This window comes from Archocentrus centrarchus, chromosome 8 (assembly GCF_007364275.1).
Source record: "Archocentrus centrarchus isolate MPI-CPG fArcCen1 chromosome 8, fArcCen1, whole genome shotgun sequence".
Lineage (NCBI taxonomy): Eukaryota > Metazoa > Chordata > Actinopteri > Cichliformes > Cichlidae > Archocentrus > Archocentrus centrarchus.
Genome location: NC_044353.1, coordinates 4,065,443 through 4,085,170, shown reverse-complemented (window position 1 = coordinate 4,085,170; position 19,728 = coordinate 4,065,443). Strand labels below are relative to the sequence as shown.

Below are 19,728 nucleotides of genomic sequence, written 5' to 3'. Positions count from 1 at the left end.
AGATAAGGGGAGCAGACAGCTCAATGAGCAAAACAATAAGAGCTCCAACAGCAATTTCCCTCAGCAGAATGAGGAGGGAGAGACTGAAAGAGCGAGGGTGTTTTTATCAGCAAACAGGGGAACTGGGTGTTTAATCTTCATCTGGTGGGGCTGACACTTAAATAGATCTCTGCTGTTCGTGTGTGTGTGTGTGTGTGTGTGCTCTGGGACAACGGCGGCCGAGTGTGTTGTGACACTTTGCCCTCTGCTGCACCTTCGGTCTCACAGGTCTGTCCTGCTACACAAATTTTGTTCCCTCTCAGCTCGCCCTCTTGGCTCTTTTCCCACTAACTCGGATTTTATTCATTATTTTTTGCAGAGAAGGTGGAAACATTTCAAAGTCACTGGAGTCAAGGTCAAAGGTTTTCTTTATATCACATCACGGCTCCGCTGAGCACAAAAGTCTCTGAGGACTCCGAGGGACGCCACAGAACTGCAGGAGGGGCTCGCATTAAAATACCAACAGAATTACTACATTTAACAGATACTACATGAGTACTCAGGGGAAATATATACATCCAACTTTCTTCCAAGATATTACAGGATTTGTATGATGAGTTAAAAGTAAATTTTCCATTAATCTTTTTCAGAATACAAAAAAAATATCCAGTTTTGATCTACTCAAGGTAAGACGTGCAGTCTCAAATGTCTATATTTTAATTTTCTTATTATAAAACTGTGCACATTAATCAACAGTAAACAGCAAATGTTTTAATTTTTCCCCCTCACTTGGCCAGATGTTGAAATGAGACATTACCCAGATAGCAAAACACTTCGGGGCGGATCCGCCTTCAAGTCAGCCGATCCGCCCCACCCTTCTTGCTCTCCGGACTGGGCCCGCCCCACCTACTGACAGCGGATTATCAAAACGCGGCTCCGCCACGGCTCCACGGCGGAGCCCTTCAGCAAACTCGCGCCTTTCCCCACCCCCCTCTTTTTTTCTTTTTCAAAAGTCAACGACTGCTGTCATAAGGAGCGCAGGAGCAGAGCTTCTCTAAGGTAAGAACTGTAAGCTGTTCTGTTAAATATTCTTCATTCATGGCTTTACCTGTACAGTAAAGTTATCCTGGTAGGAGATAATTAAGGTTTTATTTATTTTTTATTCAGAAATGTGAGATTGTGGCAGCGGAGTTAGCTTATAGCACATTAGCTACTGGCCTATTAGCTAACACAGCAGGAAGCTGTGAGGTTAAAAGAAAAAAAAAAGCTCCTCCGGGATTTATTTCGGTGGGGAAGGCGATGTGATTTGGTTAACTGTCCAGGTAGCTGATGTTACAGCAGACTGAGCACATGAAGGATTTCATTGAGCCTCTCCAGGACTGACTGCAGGTAAAGTTAAGCTAACACAGCCTATTGTTCTCCAAATTTAATCTGAGAGCATCCATCAGGTTAAAGTGGGTCTCACGATTTCAGGTGTTGCTGTAAAGTATTTAATAAGCTTTAGAAATGGATTTAGTTATGTCTCTGCTAAGACTTTTTGATTCAAATGTAATTCTTTTTTTCTTATCCTTGAAAATGCTTCCATTTTAAAATTGTCCTTTCAAGGATTGAAAAGTGCTTGATTTTGGGGCACAGTGCTTGAAACTGCTTAAAACTGTAACTGCCTTAAAAAATATCTGAATAGTTAACTTATGAGATGGAAACGAACCTGCACGTCTGCATATGAGCATCTCCCCAGAAGACAGTCTGTGAGAGAGTGAGCGGACCTTTAGGAGGTCACATTTTTTTAACCGGCCAGACTGGGGCTTTAATTATTGTTGGCTGGTTGGCTAGAAAACCGCAAATTCCAGTAATGGATAAGATCAGTATGGAATTATAATTAAGTCAGAAGAAAACAATCCTTGCAAATTCCCCAAGCGTAGGTATTCACTTCTCGCGAGTAAATTCAACAACTCCTGTGCGTTGAAAGTGTATGAACCCTATTTATTGTCTTTGCTTGACCTTAAACTTTTCCACAATGCATATTTGGACTCTGACTTACTGAAAGTCCCTATTGATACAATTAAAATACTTTAAATTACCAAAGTTTAATATCCAACATGCCACAAAAAGAAAGATTTTCTGTAGTTTCATCATTATAATCATTAATTTTATTTATGTCTTCTGTTACAGATCAATTCAGCCTGCCTTCCCCCCTCCACCTTGTCTGCTACCTCACTGAAGTAAGCCAAAATTCAATCTTAGAGTTCATTTAGACACTTTTTCTAAAACTGCAAATAATTTCTGCCAGAAATATTATGTGTGTGTTACAAGGGGAGGGAAACCTGAGCTTGTAATATGCTATCAGAAATCTTGCACACGCACATCTGTACTTAAAAAGCAACTGTAATGGACGTTAAGCTTTGACTGTTATAATATATTCTTCATTTAAAAAAAATAGCTGTTATTGCCAGTATAAGTGGCTATAACAGCTTCTTCTCTGTTATAATGTGTAAGTTCTGTCATTTCAATGTTTTGTCCTGTGGTCTAGGTTGAGGCTTGTTTGCCTGCTTTAAAATCCTGTCTGGTCTCAGAATAATAACAAAAATGTGTTTCTAAAATTTTTATTTTTAGATAAAATGAATAGAAAGACTCTACCTGTCTCCAACTCCACCTTAAGAAGGAGGGCCCGTGTAGACGTAGAAAACCGACTTAAACAAATGCGGGATGACGCCACAAATTTAATTGACTTTCAGATGACAACAGAGAGGAACCTTGACCATGGACACATCAGTGAAGAGCATTTTCATGAAAGTCACACTGGAACTGATAATCCACACTGTCTAGACACTGAAACCGGTGCTGGTTTTAGTGACCCTGAACAGGATAAGCAGAAGAGAATGGATGGTATTCAAATCACAGAATTCGAAAGCAATTAGAGTAGTGTACAGCTTGAGTAAAGTAAAAAAATACATGTTTTAATAATGACAAATGAAGTATTAAGTATTTTTATTTTTCTATTCTGCTTGACAGTCATTTCTTTGGGGACTCTGACAGTGACACAGAAGAAGTTTACCTGAAAAGGAAAGCCAGAGCTGCAGTAAGACGCCCACTACAACCACCTGCTCCAGTTATCCAACCACCACCTTTCACTGGAGCTAGCATCCACACAATTGCTTCTTCTGCAAAAACTCCATCACCACCACTGCTTGCCCAGATGGAAAATAGACCAAGAGATGAGCCAACTCCTTCTTCAAGCCATGTCTACAGGCCTACTTGGAAAGGGGGACGGTATGGCTCAGACACAATTACCTGCTCTGGTAAGCAATCTCTTAAACAGCTAGTATTCACCTTTCAATGACTGATAATTACATCACAAATTCAGTTATTCTCAGTGTAACATCCAAGTGAAAATAAACTCATCGAATGCAACAATGCATTTCTTCCTGAATGTACACTGATTTTTCCAAAAGTGTATACAGTAAAGCTTGAATAATCGGTATATTGTATTCTTTGTAAATATGAATACTACACTATAGCCATTTGCCATGTAATCCAGTTATTGGAAAAGATTACAGCAAATTTGTCTCATTTCTTCTTCCAACAGCTGCAGAAGTTCAAATATTGAGCTTACTGGAGTACATTAAACACCAACAAGACCAATTAACCACCAAAGTAAACTATCTGACCAACAAGCTGAACTCAACTGTCCAAGAAAGAGAAATACCTGACCCTGTACAGTTTCCACTACAATCAATGGAGGAAGTGGAGAATTTTGAGAAATGGCTCAAAGATCCTGCTAACTCTCACCTGAAGCAGAGTGTGGTGAGTTTTCATCTGATTACCATTCTACTTGACATTCAACACAAAGAAATCCCATTTTTGTCAATGTCATGGTTTTGTATAATACGAATGATGCTGTTTATAATGAAAAGCTGAATGTTAAATATTACGAACAGCCAGATCCAGGTTTTTACAGTCCGGATAAGATGTGGTTATTTGCCAATACCCGTGTTCAATTGATAATCTGTATCTCTCACTGAAAGGCTGGAAATGCTTCTTTGTGAATAAGGAAATGTTCCACTTAACTCAAATGGCATTCCTAACTTTTTAAAATGAAATGTGAGAAATACGTGTAAATAAATTTACAAAGTATGTTTGCATTTATGTGTGTTGGCTGTGCAGCTGAAGTGAATTTATATTTAATCACACTGACAACAATCAGTTATGTTTAATAAAAGTATTAAACTGTTTTATGTGCACTGGTAAAATTAATTAAAGCACCTGTCATAAAAGTGAGGAAGACCATCCAGCAGCACAAAGTGCTTTTATGCAGACTCTGTACTTTCATATTACCATTTTGACCAGGGATAAGTAGTAAGAATTGCAAAATGAATAGCCCTTTCAGGAAAAATGTAAAATGATTATTTTTTAATTTTTCTATATACCCACATTTGAGCTGGCACACGGGACCTTTTTGATAACTCAAATACAAATGAAGCTGTCTTTTGTTGTTGTGTTTAATTGCCTGCAACTTATTTTTTGTGAAATGTGTTTAAACTTTTCCCATTATTTCCTCTCCATTTTTAGATTTCTTCACTGGCAGCCATCGGGGGGCTGATGCAAGAAGTATCACATGGAACATTCTTTCCCGCATGTTCCACAGTGACATTGGACAGAAGATAAATTGGACAGGGGCCAATGGAAAGGGAGGTTTCTCCCAGATGGCATCAAAAACAGTACTCTTGGGTAAGTAATTGTAATAGATTTTGCAAATGATTTGATTGTCATGGTTTAATGAAGCACAAATCTTTTAACTCTGAGAGTCGTATTGTATCATTTCATTGATAATGCCAGTTATGGGCTTTGGAGGACAGTTTTCAGGTGTACCTTTATTCCACTCACTGATCACAGCACTCTTTCAAATGAAAAACTCCCCTTTGAGATCTGTGATGTTCCTCTGTGGTACATAGTTGGATACCCGGACATGACTGCATTGATTGGCAATAACTGATGCTGTTAAATATTAAAGATGAGTTGTAAATTTTTGGAGTTTTTTCCCCACTATGTCCAAAGCTTACAATCAACATGCTACACTTGCTGGCCACTTTATTAGGTACATGATGCCAGCACTAGGTTGAGCCCCCTTTTGCCTTCTGAACTGCCTTAATTCTTCATGGTATAGATTCAACAAGCTGCTGGAAAGATTTCAAAGCTTTCATATAACATATACCTTGTGTGTATAGATGCAGTAAGAAAGACCCACGTGTCCCGTGCTGCCACAGAAGAGGAGATTCGGAAACATGCCATACGATGGTTCAATCTGGCAGCAGACAGAGGAAGAAGGCGGCGTCCTCCTGTTACCATCCCGAATCAATGCTGAGGACTTCAGTTTGTTATTGTTACTGTTATTGTTCCAAAAATGGTTATCTTTCAGTTATTTGTCTGTTAATGTTTTAATGAAGTACAGTAATGAATCAATGCATCACCTGCTTAATTAATTTGTGATAGTATTTCCTTTCTTTGCCATTTTACTTTTTCCTTTACTGCATTTTGTTAAAGAATAAAGAAGTGTTAAAGGATTTATAGTAAATAAACAGTATTCTTGATACATTTATGATCCCATTATTTTTGTAATACTCATATGCTCATCTTGTTATTCAAATGGAAAATTAGGCTTTAGATAAGGATGCCGTAATTGTTAAAGATTTTTCATTTTCCCTAAAATCAGTCTTTATGTCCAAATAGATATTTTAGCTTTAACTGTAGCTAGCATGGCTACAGCAATTTTTAATAAGGGATCCTGAAAATATTCTGGTCAAAATAAGCTGTTATATGAACGGATTCAAAACGGATCCGTGTCGGATCAGTTTTTCCACAGACGGCTCCGTAAAGGATCCGTTTTGGATAACCTGAAACGTGGACGGGTCCGATTTGTATCCGGTCCTGATTTGTTCCTCAACCGTGATCCTGATCCGTTACTGATCCGTCCCGCTGTGCAAGTGGACTCCGATACGGACCGGTTTTGCGGGTCCGTTACGGAGTCAGTGGCACATCCGGGGCGGATCGGGGGCGGAGTCATTTTGCTATCTGGGTATAACAACAATAAATCAGCAGCATTTTATTAGTGCACGAGAGAGAGAGCAAATCGAAACATGAGAACGAGCATACAGTAAACAAGTACAACGTGTGCAATTGATGAGGCACATTATCAAACAGACAATTAGTGCCGCGGGCAGCTAAAGCATGACAACATAAAATGCCATTTATATTGCAGACAATCCAGAAGGCGCCAACACAAACAAACAAACGCCAGCAAATGAGAGCAGGAAAGACGAGCGAAGGCGTGATGGTGTAAACTCTTACTTTCTGATTAAATGTAATGAACAGCAGTCTGCTGCAACATTACTGCTTAACACTGTGTAGGTCTTCCTCATTCTGAAAAAACACATATCAGGGAACGGACACAAAGTCTCGGGGGGGGGGGGGGGGGGGGGGTGTCCTCGCAGTCACGCCTCTTTGGCCTTGTGACTTCATGTGGTTACAATCTGTATGTTGTGTTAATGAAGAGATGAGTTGATCATTGTGTTGTCGGCTGAAGCGGGTTTATTCTCCCAGGAACTGTTGTAAACTCCAAATAAATGAATTCAGTACAGCATCTTCATGTGGCCGGGGGCTTCTACATGCACACAGAGACAGGAAAGAGCAGCGCGCCGCATGCTGCACGCTCCTGGAGCCTAGCTTAACATCGGTAAACCGGCATGGCACAATGAAAAGCTGAGGTTTGAATCACCTTTCAGCTCTTTTACTGCACTTGAACACAGTTAGCAGGAGCACTCTTGAATCATTAGTCACAAAGTTACATTCACATAAATTCCAGGACCAGGTATTTATGTGCATACACCAACAAAACCGCAGCAAAATGATCAGTGTTATTCACTGCATTAGTGAATGTTGTGGCTGACTGTAATATATTTAATGGATGGATGTTTCGCCTTCTTGGTAGGAGGGCATTGCAAATGTGCCGATTAAGACACTATTATTTATTTCATGAGTTTCAAATAATGAGGTCACTGTGTGCGCAGGTAGTCTCTGCATGCCCAAATGCTCACCCTCATACCGTTTATTTATGTATTTTTTACTCTTGGCTCTGTCTTATCTCACAGAGAGGGGACATCCCTAATATGGTCATCTCAGGCACTGGCTGTGAAGCCTCGCCTAGCTGCTGTTCTGTGAGGGGCAGCCAATCAGCTTGGCTTAAAGGGAGAGTGGCTTTAAATGTCTTCTTTCAGACAGCGGTTGACCTAAGAAGCTGCAACAAGGCCCATTGTAAGATAAATAAAGATTATTAGGAGTTATGACTCATGCAAAAGGGGGAAATGTGCACAATAGGGCCACTTTAATAAGGTTTTTCACAGACAAATAGTCCTGGGTGAGGTGTTCCGGTCATGTCCTACCAGGAGGAGACCTCAGGGAACGCTAGAGAGATTATATCTCTGGGTCGGCCCGGGAACGCTTCAGCGTTCCACCAGATAAGCTGGAGGAGGTGGCCGGGGAGAGGGAGGTCTGGGTTTCTCTGCGACACAGCCCCAGATAAGCAGAAGAAATCAGATGGATGGACAAATATTGTTAAAATATATTTAATGGTCTTGTTTTATGTGAAGAAAATGTGATCAGTCAAAACACAACAAGGAATAAGATGTAGTGCATTATTTAATCTTAATCCATTGCTTTTTTACATGTATTTATCAGTTTGTGAACTGAGCATAATTAAACTGCAAACGTCGCCCTTTAGCCTCGTAAACGGGGACCTGCAGGGATGTGAAACGCTGGAGTATCACACAGGTACGGACAGATGGGCCTCTGTGTGCTGATGAATGCTTCACCACATTAAATCTGGTCATTTACTCTAATGACTTGACTTCTTGTTCCTCCGCGCTCCCTCTTTGACTCTTTGATGAAGCCGCTGATTCTTCTGTTCACTTGCAGATGCTTTGTTTGCTTCATTCATCAGTGTCCAAGATTCAGGAAACTTTTCCTGACCGGCCGCCAACATCGTGCCATCTGTCTCCACCTGTCCAATAACTGGAGGTGCTGCATGAGAAATGGACTTGTGGCGCATGAGCTCACCTGCAAGAGCGCCAGATGAAGGCACAAGGTGCAGACTAATAGCTGCAAATTACAATAGAGTAAAGCTACAAATATCTGTTGAATTATGCAGCCAAGCACTGGGCTGTCATTAATATGCCGTCTTGACCTTTGCTGGTGTTGTGATATTCAGTGTGAAAAAAATGACAAATGATACTAGAAGAAAGAAAGACTGTTTCTTGATAACTATTTCTTTGAACAGCTGTTGTAAGCCACAGAAGTTTGTACCCCGCGGAGCATCTGCCTTTGCAAATTGATTACCCAGGGGAAGACCAGACCTGCCCTCCCTCCTCCACAAAATAACCACAGCTGCTGCTTTGATTAAAAGCTGGATGGAAGTCCCTGATTGCAGTTTTCCACTTATAAAAGTCAGACTGCAAAGTGGAATCAATATTATCCAAAGAGAACAGAGACAAGGTGTTAGCGGTAGAACAATCCTGATGCTTCACGCTGGCATTTAGCTGCCGCCATCTTAGTTTTTATGGAACCAGAAGTGACCGTGTTTGGAGCGCAGGGTCATGCGCTCAGTTATTAGCTAATGCTAGTGAGTTTAGTTAGCAAGCTGCATCAGCAGACTGCAGTGCAGAAACACACCTGTGCAGATTTATGGACAGGCTTTTTACAATTAACCGCACAGCGGGCAAAAATGCTAGGTGTCTTTTAAGAATAAGAATATTTTTATTGATCCCAGAGGGAAATTCATATGTTTGACAGAGCTCATCTGCTATTTGTGTGAGAATTGAAAAGCCTGATGTCTGTGGGTACAAATGATGAACACAAGGTACCTTATCTGGATTCAGTTACACTAACATCCGCAATCAGGATAAGCAGTCACATCAAGCTGGTTATCAGCTGGTTACTCTAAGGCAGGGATCCTCAAATCCAGGCCTCGAGGTCCAGTGTCCTGCAGGTTTTAGATGTGTCTCTGCTTCAACACACCTGAGTCAAATATAGAAGTCATTAGCAGGACTCTGAAGAACCTGACTGCATACTGAGGAGGTAATTCAGCCATTTAAAGATGTGATGCTGGCATTTGGTGCACTTCAGCAATATTTGGTTTTGAATGAAGTAAATGTGAATCCACTGCACCCGTCGAAGCTCAACGTGTTTCCTTGGGTCTGAGAGGCTGCTACAGTGAAAACTCATTGCTGAGTAAAAGAAAGTCCCATAGTAGTCGAGCGCAACCCACGCGTCAGCTGAGAGAGACTCTACTCCTGTCACTCCTTCATCACTGCTCTTCATATTGAAGTCTGACTTGGTTATTCAAAAAGGTTCTTTCTGTTATACTCTGTAAGGACTTTGCTGATAAGATCAAATTACCTGCACACTAATTCAGAGTTTAATGCCTCAAATGCTAAATAAAAATCCCTGTCTAGTTTTGTATTTAAAAATACGGGAAATTTTTCGCAGCTGAAAATAGAAGTTGCTATGTGATGTCATCGCCTAAATTGCATAATTGGTCAGTTGCAATCAAGGCTGTAGGAGAGAGGAAAACCATCCTTGGAGAGACAAATAGTGTAGAAAAAAACCCACCATAAATATGTCTAGAAGTACAAATAAACTTTATGAAATAACTTAATAACCTTAATGCTTTGCCTAGACCCACATTACATAGATCTATTTTGTCTTGTATTGTTTAATGTTAGAATATCAAATTTAATGAAAACACTTATGTGGGGTGAGACTGCTAGCTACATTCAACCCTCCTCCTTTATCTGGGCCACTGTTGCCAACTTGTGTAAGAAAACTCGCTGTCGCCTGTCTCAAAGGTTGATAAAGGCTGAAGCGAGGGCCGGGGATGAGGGCAGAGGGAGCAGGTAGGCAGCCTCGGTGTTTAAGTGAGTTTCGGGGGGTTGGAGGGTGGAGTCGAAGTGAGGTCCAGGCGATGCCAAAGTGTACAAAGGGATGCAGTAAGAAGGCTTTATGTGCGTAAAACACGGCGACAGCGGAGGATGTCACTGTCGCTAGTTACTTTTTTTTTTAAAAAAAAAGGTAGCCAAGGGGGTCTGAAAAGCCGCTAAGTTGGCAACATTACCACCCAAGAGATTTGTGAGATTATCACAAGATGGAGCCAGGACTGCACAGAAACTGAGGGACAAGCTGAAAAAAATCCAAGGTCCACTCTCAGTAGAAAAAGCAGCAGCAGACATTGTCAAAATATTTAACAACCTGGAACCGGATTCTTATGGGCCAAGTGAGGCACCTTGCTCATTCAAACCTGGATTTGATGTGAAGTTAGTTATCAATACGCTGAGAGATTTGTTCACCTCACATTTCCCATCAACAGCATGTGCCAAGCAAAAAGTGTGCAAACAGCAGTTTTACACATTTGTCAAAAAGCAATTTACAAAATTGAAAAAAGAGCTGAAAGGAGCTTTGAAGAAAACCAAAAAATACATGATTTTTCTGTCAGACATGCCCAAACTCCCTCAGGATGAGAGACAGACCTCCCCTGAGAGTGTTGATTTCCAGGATCAGTGCCTGAAACTCCTCGTCCCGAGTCTTCCTCATCTTCCCGTGCGCCTTCAAGAGAGACACAAGCCCTGGAGAAAGCAATTAAAAGTTCTTCCCCAGTCACCTTTGACACAATCAAGTCAGATGTTACAAACTTGTATAACAAACTGACAAGAGAAGAACTTTACATCATTTCCAGTATCATGAAAAACATCAAAAACAGTGCAGAAGTCTGTAATCTTTCAAAGGAACTGACATGCAAAATATATAATCTTTTAATGGTCAAAGATATATATAATATCCCAGTGCCTGTGTTGGGGAGATCGCTCTCAGATTCGGTTATCTCCAGAACTCCACAGCCAGTAGATGGCTCAGAGCAGGGGTCTTCAACTCCAGGCCTCGAGAGCTGGTGTCCTGCAGGTATTAGATGCGTCCCTGAGCCAACACACCTGAATCAAATGGCTGAATTACCTCCTCGGTATGCAGTCAAGTTCTCCAGAGTCCTGCTAATGACTTCTATATTTGACTCAGGTGTGTTGAAGCAAAGACTCATCTAAAACCTGCAGGACACCGGCTCTCGAGGCCTGGAGTTGAATACCCCTGGCTGAGAGTGTTCCTTTTCTCCTGAAGTCCTCTACGTTCTCATAGAAGACTCAGTAGAAAGGTTCGCGCAGAAGGTTGTACTGTAGCTGGAGAATGATGAACTGGCTCAAACAGTTCAAAGTGACAAAATCTCTGGGGCTGCAGAAGACATTCAAAATTTTATTGCAATAGCCCGTACCCCAACACAGGAGAGAGACACAGAGTCAGATGCTTTGTGGCAGTGGATCTGCAGCATCCTCTCCTTCAAAGCCAACATCTACTCCCCAGAGTGAATCCATCACCTCTTTGAGGACAGCAGAACAGAACATATCTCCGGAAAAAAGCTGTTACATCCTGTCACTCTGCTCCAGCATTAAGGCCTACGATCACATCTCCAGAAGAAAGCTACACAGGATCCTGTCACTTGGCACCAACATTAAAGCCTGAGTACATATCTCTGGAAAAAAAGGTCTGAGCCTAAACTGGCCTCTCTTCCTGGGCCCACAAAAGGGCCTACAGCCAGCCATCACGCTCTGAAAAGTCAGAGCAAGGACTCTCACAAGTGTCGGTATCATCTTCTGATGCCGAGAAAATGTCTGTGGACCTCTCTGCTTCTCTATTAATCCAGATAGTCACAAAATCCAGGAAGGAACGGCTTCTGGCTAACCGTTCAGATGCAGACGTCATCATCAAGCATTTGGCTGATTTATTGTACCCTGAAATCAGCAGCTTAGAGGCTGCCGGAAATATTGAGGACTCCATGTATAAATTCACCAGCTCCATGGCTAAAGGCCTCATCAAAGAGTTTGGCTCCCCAGAGAAGGTCTTGAAGGCCGCAATGGCAGGTGATTCATCTTTTGATGAAGCTGTCACGAAGCACCTGAAACTCAGTCTCGGTGTCGACCCCAGTCCTCGTCCAAAGAAGTCCAAAGAAGTTGCCAGATTCTTTTCAGCAGTGGGAAAAGCTTTGGTTAAGCCCTTTAGGGGGTGCTTTAAGAGCAGCGATGATTAAATTTATCAAAAACTAGATTCAATTTTGGCACCAATTTTACCATCATCTCCTTTTTGAGTCATCCCCAACCGGTCGCTGCAGATGGCCGCCCCTTCCTGAGCCTGGTTCTGCCGGAGGTTTCTTCCTGTCCCCCACTGTCACCTAGTGCTTGCTCAGAGGGGATCATTTGATTGTTGGGATTTCTCTGCAGACCCTACAGTACAAAATACCTTAAGGAGACAAATCCTTTTTATTTGGCGCTTTATAGTCTTGATTTGAACTGAAGCTTAAAACATCTGATTTGGCATCAAATCAAGTCAACTGAAGTACAGCATTGATGCTGTATTCACTTCTATTTTAAAATTTGGTATCAAATAAAAAAAAAAAGAAAAAACGACTTTTTTGTATTTTTATTTCCTATGTTGTCAGATATGAAGAAAGTGTTGCATATGTGCATTAGTCATTGGTTTTTGTATTTTAATGTATTAAAATAGAATTTGTTGGGGGGGGTCTTAAAACAAGGTGTTTGTAAAGACTTTATAAAGTAGTTCAGAGGGGGGATCCTCTCCTTCAAGGAGGAGCAGGAGGAAGGCTGAGAGCAAGTCTTGGGAGTGTGATGAAGAGGAGCGATGGGAGTCAGGTAGAGGAGGAGGAGGTGGTGAAGTCAGATCACCTCCTCCTCCTCCTTTGCTCCTTTTTTTTTAACTCTTTTCCTGTCTAGAACATCAAGAGCATTTTCCTCCACATCACACCCTTCAGGAGACAGATCAATCAGTCGATTAACAAACTGTGGATATTGGGAACGCGTCACTGAGACAGCCATGTTTACTTTTTTTACATTGGAAGCCTTTTCTGACACAGATCTCGTTGGGGTTGCGTCTGCTCCCAGGATTGAACTATCTATCGAAGAAGAGAAGACCTTTGCTGCAGTGCTTTTTGACTCTATGTGAGCACTCAAAGCACATCACATTCATCCATTCACACAATCACACTCCAGTGAACACATCAGGAGCAACTTGGGTTTCTATGTTGCCCAAGGATACTTTGGCTCGCAGACTGGAGCACCCTTGGATCAAACCACCAACCTTCTGATTAGTCGGTGACCTGCTCTGCCTCCTGAGCCACAGCCGCCCCCTTTTAATGAAAAACAATGACTCGAGAAGCTGAAGCTTGCTGGATGCAGTCGATGAAGACAAAGTTAAACAGGAAATTGGTCTCTTGTTCATTCAGCCTTCACAAATTCACATCTTCATGGACCAATGAGAAGAAGGTCTGCTTCCAATATCTAATTACCTCAGTCCTGTTTAACAAGAAAGAGAACTGACCTTTGACTGTTTTTATGACAGTTCAGGTCATCAGTCGCATCGACTCTACAGCATCATTCACCCTCATCAGCAGTGTCGTGGTCTTTTGGTTGACTTTGGGGTAAAAAATAACAGAAGAGACACTCTTGAAGGAGAAAATCAGTCTTAGACTCTTACTCAGGTGTAGGTGGTACACTGCAAAAAAAAAAGTTAATTCCATTTAAAAGAACTCATTTATTTTTTATTCCAGTTTAAAACTTAAAGCATAAATTCTTGTCAAACTAAAGCCATGAACAATCAAATTGCTAGTATATAAATTTAACTTTGAACAGACAGGGCGAAACAGCCCCGTCTCAAACCATTACCATTGATTTTTTTTACCGTTCTGTTTGGCCTTGTGTTGATTAAAATAAGAAATTAATTCAGTCTGGTTGTGAATTTCTGTAGATGAAAAAAAACTGTTATTAAGTGCACAGCGTTAATAAGTCACAGCTTTTTTCAAACACTACATTCGACGAGTGTAATCATGATGATGAATACATATTCATACATCCCTGGATTACACTATTATGCATTATGTGTGCATCGCAGCGCAGATTTGTTGCGGTGCCATGCATGGACAGCAATTGAAATTTAATAGTTATTTATATTAGAGCTGAAACTCAATTGAATAACTGTTTTGTATGCATGCAGTCAGAATGGTGAGGTCTGAGGTTAAGGAGAGTTAAAAGGACAGTAATGATTGCTTTATACCATCACACACAGCAGATGATTATCTGCAAGACAGAATATGCAACATCATTGTCACTGCTAAATGGCATCCCAAGGACTTCATCTGGTGCAGGACAGGTGCTCACTTGAGTGCATGTAAATCACAGCCTTGTCATCATTAATAATGACTGTTTGCAAAATCACAGCATTTAAAAAGTGGATTATTATCTACACCGGTGTATCACGAAAGCCCCGGCAGATTTCATTCATGCAGAACTTTATGCAGGATGTTTCAAAAATAAATCCATGAATCACAGTCATGAATAGAGACAATTAGCTAAATCCAGGAAATCCAAATCCAGACAGCAAACGCAAAGGTCAGCTCATAGTGTGTGGCTGCACGCATGCATGTTTAAATGAACACAATCTGAACATGTTCCTTTGACACGAAAAGCTGTGTTTGGTCTCTGCCGGATCATTTTCGATATCACGACCCTAAAAGTGTCAGAGTACATTTAGAAATAAATACAATTTGGATGAAATGATGTTGTCCAAAAATAAAGTGACCTAACAGCTTTGAGGCCTTTTCTCCACACTGTGCTCATCACAGCTTCTGTGAAGCTTAATTCTTTTTGCATTTTTGTGCTTTCACCCTCGTGTTGTTTTGTCCTTAGGGACTGCATTATATAGCTGACTCAGAGAAGCCTTTTGCTTATCTGCCAGAGAAAGATATGTGTTTTGTGCTTGTGTCCCACTCTGCTGTACTCTGTGCAACTGTATTCCATCTATTTTATGTTGCTTATCTGGAGCTGGAGGCTGCGACAGAAGGCTAAGTAAGGTAGTCCCTCTTCGGGGAATCCCGAACTGTTACCGAGCCGGATGAAATACAGTAATCTCCAGCATATTGCGGGTCTGCCCTGGAGTTTCTGACCAGTTAAATGCATAAAGAAAAGTTCCAAAGCAAAGGTGCCTTTCAGGTGTTATGACCAGCTGCTCCAAACAACCTTGACTGGCTCCTTTTAACACAAAGGCTCACGGGCTCGACTCCAGACTTGACTGCCTTATCTCTAAGTGTGATGTGGAGGAAATTCCTTTTGGCTGATGGAATTTACAATCGCTTCTTTCTGGTCACTCGCTATGACCAAAAAGACTGAAGAGTAAAGCGAAACCTCTTCTGATTAGAGGCACATATTATGACTAACAATAGAAACTAACTTGCATTTAAATGATGCATCTTGTTACAATGTTACAACAGTTTATTTGTTGAAGACACAGCTTCAATAATGTTGAAGATAACCTCAAGTATATAACGAGAGTTTCCTGTTTTTTTTCCCTATGAAAATGTCCCTGACAGTAAAGAACTGAAGCTGCTCTCCTCACCACATCACCAAACTCCAAATGCTTCGGAGATGGTTTAATCCCAGGAGTGCCCAAAACTGCAGTTCCTCTAATGGCCACTTGAGGCTTGCTCTGCTGTCTACTAGGCCTCACCTTTCAGGGTTGCCAACATAGCAACTTTTTTGCTATATTTAGTGACTTTTCAGACCCACATCGGTGGCTTTTGGAGCATTTTGGAGATAGACCGGAAACCTTAAATCCTCCACTGTTGCTGTGTTTTGTGTCCATACAGCCTTCGTACTGAATCCCACCGTACGCTTTTGGCATTGCCCGGACCTCGCTTCGCCACCGACAGTGAGTTTTCTTACACAACAGTAGCCCAGATAAAGGAGGAGGGCTGAATCTAGAACTAGCAGTCGCACCCCACATAACAGTGTTTTCGTTAAGTTTGATATTCTGACATTAAACAATACGGGACAAAACTGACTTATGTAATGTGGGTCTAGGCATGTACAGTAAAGTCATTATGTTATTTCATAAAGTTCATTTTTATTTCTAAACATATTTAAGGTGTTTTTTTCCGCACCTTTTGTCTCTTCAAAGATGTTATTCCCCTCTCCTACAGCTTTGTTTACAACTACATGATCAATTATCTAAATTAGGTGATGATCCCAGCTGACATAGGGTGAGAGGCAGGGTACACCTGTACAGCCAAACAAAGAGACAGCCAGCCATCCACATTCACATCTTTGGACTGTGGGAGGAAACCCACGCAGACACGGGGAGAACATGCAAACGCCACACAGACAGAAAGAGATGCCGGGGCCGAGGTGGAATCGAACCCAGGCCTTCCAGATGTTATTCTAACTGTGAGGCAGAGGCGCTAACCACCGTGCTTTGCTCTGCCAGTGTTCCTGTGCTGCTCCTGCCAACACACCTGGGAACAATCACTCACCTGCTACTTAAGGTTTCCACTCAGTGGTCCCCGCTGTATACTGATAGTATGGCTCAGGCTCCCATGCTTCTTGTGCTTGTTTATTTGCTTGTGGACCTCGTTCTGTTCTCGTGCAGACGCTCCCCTCGTGTCTGCAACCTGTGGAAAAAAAAACCCATGGAGACAAACCCACTCACTGGAACTCTAATAGTAAACTTTATTTATTTGACTGTGTTAAAAGTTAATATTTTGTTGCAATTAAGAACTAATACTGTGAAAGATTTGATATGCTTCTCTGTTCTCAGGTACATGGAAGTCGCACACATTAGGGATCACTTGTGCAGCATGTCATAAATCGCATGATTTGATTTTTTTTTTTCTCAGTCTGCCTGCTGTGACAAAAATGATGCCAGCGTGTCATAAATTATGACATTCAGTGAGATGAGACAGGTGGGTTTTGATGGCTGCGTAGGAGGGCAGCTACATTTCACTCCTTAGAAAACATGGACAGACAAATAACATAATATTGATCCAGTGCAGTTCCTGGAATGACAAAGACTCCGAGGAAAACGGATGAAGGCAGAGGAGGAGGAGAGGAGCAGAGGAAGGACAACAAAGGTAAGCCAGCAGAGGTGGTAAAGAGTAATCTTAGATGAGTGGATAACTAAACTAATGGCCAATAAAAATGAGATGCTTGCTCCTCTCCTCTCCTAGAAACACCTTTTTGTGCCGCTTTATGTGATGCAATAAAAAGGACAGCTGAAAGGGGAGAGGAGGAACGGCCATTTTATCAGCTGGAAATGAGTCTGTCTCTCTCAGCCCCAAAGACTCATATTAGTTTTATTCTTGTCATGGGGAACTTCCCCGAAGCTTCTTGCCACATTCGTCCACGTGCTCATTTAGCCCGTTTGCTCAGATTTACACACTCGTTCTGCTTTCTCAGCGCTCGAGGACTCACTTCCATTTTATTTCATGTCTTGCCTGGAGATGAACAGTCAGAGAGGTGCTACCGGATCCTGATAGAGTCACGTTTTTCCCTTTAACATCTATAATAGAAACAGAAAACGGGTTTCGAATCATTCACTGTCGGTCCAACAGGAAACACTAACACACAGCTAACCGGAGCATACAAACATGCAGCAGACTGAATACTCGTGCTGCAAGAGGGAAATTTAACATGCAAGATGCGACGTGCAACACAACAGCACTTACAATGACCCACGCATTAACATGCAAGAACCCTGGAAGACACGACTATCTCCTGATTCACTTTCAGTGTGCAAAAATCATTCATGAAACATGATGCTACCACCTTCTGCTATCTGCTTTTGAAGCTTCACGGGATGCTGACCAGTGAAAACAGTTTTCCCAGGCTCAGTTCAGACATGTCTGACACAACATGGACATTTATGGACACATAGCATTGATTTATTCCTAGATTTGGAAGTATGAGTTTGGAAGTCCAAAGTTGAACACTAACAGAAATTGCAGAAAAGGCACTAGCAGTGAAAATACTATATCTCAAACATGTTTCTGAGTTCTCAGACAGTATTTTTGTGTCAAATCTCAACACTTAACCTGGTGACTACTTCAACAAATGCCTTCATCATGGAGCGATCCTCACGGCTACAGAATTGGAAAATTCTGCAGGTCCTGCATGTGTAGACAAAGGATTTGTGGAAGCTGAAGCCCTGACAGTGGGACTAATGAGATTTCATCATCACAGATGATCATCAGTCTCATGTCTAATCTAAGAGGCAATGATGAACAAACACAATGATAACTGCTTCTGCTGCAACATTAGGAAACTAATGTGGATCACACGGCCCACATTCACATTTATTCAAGGTTGTTCTCTCCATAATCAGAGCTGTAAAGCCTCACAGCTCCTTTTTTGCACAGTGCTAAACAACCGTCAGCTGGCGCGCACACAGTGAGCAGAAAAACACTGCAAGGGCGAAGGGTTAACAAACAGATCCTTCATTATAGCCAAAACAATCTTCTTCTCCTACACAATTAGCGCCAAAGCTCCCAGCGGAGGCTCGACAGCGCCGTGCCGCCGTCTGTCTGCTCCCCGCTCCGTCCAGGGTGACAAACACTCGCTTTCTGCTGCTGTGCAGCCTCAAAACACCAGGCAGAGCGCGCTTCCAAGGCCAGCAGTTAACAAACTGAGCTGCTTCTGAGTGCCCAGGGATGCAAATGGTCTCCAGGCACAAGAAGGAGGGAAACAATAGATTCACAACTTCTCAAAAAAAAAAAGAAAAAAAATGGTCACCATTTCATCACAGAAGTTTTCATTATCGTGCTGTGCAAGTGCAATATCTGCTGCTTTTAAACACATTTATACAATAAACTTTACAGCCATTGTAACTATAAAATATTTCAATAAGAATATATTCTTTGTAAGAAAGGAGCAAAACGTCCAAAAGTATTTTTGGCAGTTAAACTCCACTGAGCAGCAAAATCATTGAGCAGAATTGCAGATGAAGGTAAGAGAGAGCGACAGGACCTCCCTGAAGTCTAGAATCAGGCTGTGAAGGTGGAGCAGTGTAAGCAGATTAGAGATGTTGCTGAAGATTTCCCTTACAATGACAACTTAAATGAGGTGGAGATGGAGAGAATGAGGTTCAGGCAGCGCAGCATATTGCATTTACTCAGCAGGGACTGGGGGCTGACTGGATTGGAGAACGGACAGACGATCTACAAAATCAACAATATAAATATTGTTTAAAACAAAGGAGTTTGCACATTATCGTCATGATAACTGAACAGCTTTTGATTCATCGTCACATTCAGTTTGCAGGACTGGTCTGAGCCAAGTGGGAGGAGACGCTGCCTGACAGGCCGGCCCTCCGAGGCCAAGGCAGCGCGGTCAGGGTCTCCTGCATGCGTGGTGCTCTGATACCTGTGAGAGAATGGATGAGGAGCCCAAACAAGACGAGCATTAATGTGCTCATCCATAACGTGCTGGGCAAATATCCCATAATTACTGCACGCATCAGGGTCCAGTCATACATCAGCATTGATCATTACAGCACAAAGCTACCTGGTTGAACCAGCTGATGATACCAATCACAGCCTTAATGAATCCCACTTAGCACCAGTGGACAGTTGTCCCACAGTGATCACTTTCCCAGTAAATTAGAGGCTCACATCTGTCACTGCTAGAAATATTTAATATTCCTGCAGATCAGCAGTTTAACCACACGGGAGCTGTCATGGCCGAATGAAAGGCACCATGTGTTTGATGCTCTTTGGTTAAACTGAAAGGAAAAACAGTTTGTTTTTTTTTGTCTTTGGTCAGTTAG

At 41.9% G+C, this 19,728-nt stretch overlaps 1 long non-coding RNA gene across 2 annotated transcripts; it reads left to right on the top strand.

Annotated features, from left to right (window-relative positions):
- Positions 1 to 823: 823 nt before the first annotated feature.
- On the top strand, positions 824 to 5,701 carry LOC115783961 (uncharacterized). Of its 2 annotated transcripts, XR_004020264.1 has the most exons (7): positions 824 to 1,038; positions 2,152 to 2,201; positions 2,593 to 2,865; positions 2,992 to 3,278; positions 3,566 to 3,783; positions 4,549 to 4,707; positions 5,205 to 5,701. It is a non-coding gene; the product is annotated as an uncharacterized LOC115783961 (long non-coding RNA). The 2 variants fall into 2 exon arrangements; XR_004020265.1 differs by lacking the exon at positions 2,593 to 2,865 and having other exon boundaries at positions 833 to 1,038; positions 5,205 to 5,696.
- The last annotated feature ends 14,027 nt before the right edge of the window (positions 5,702 to 19,728 follow it).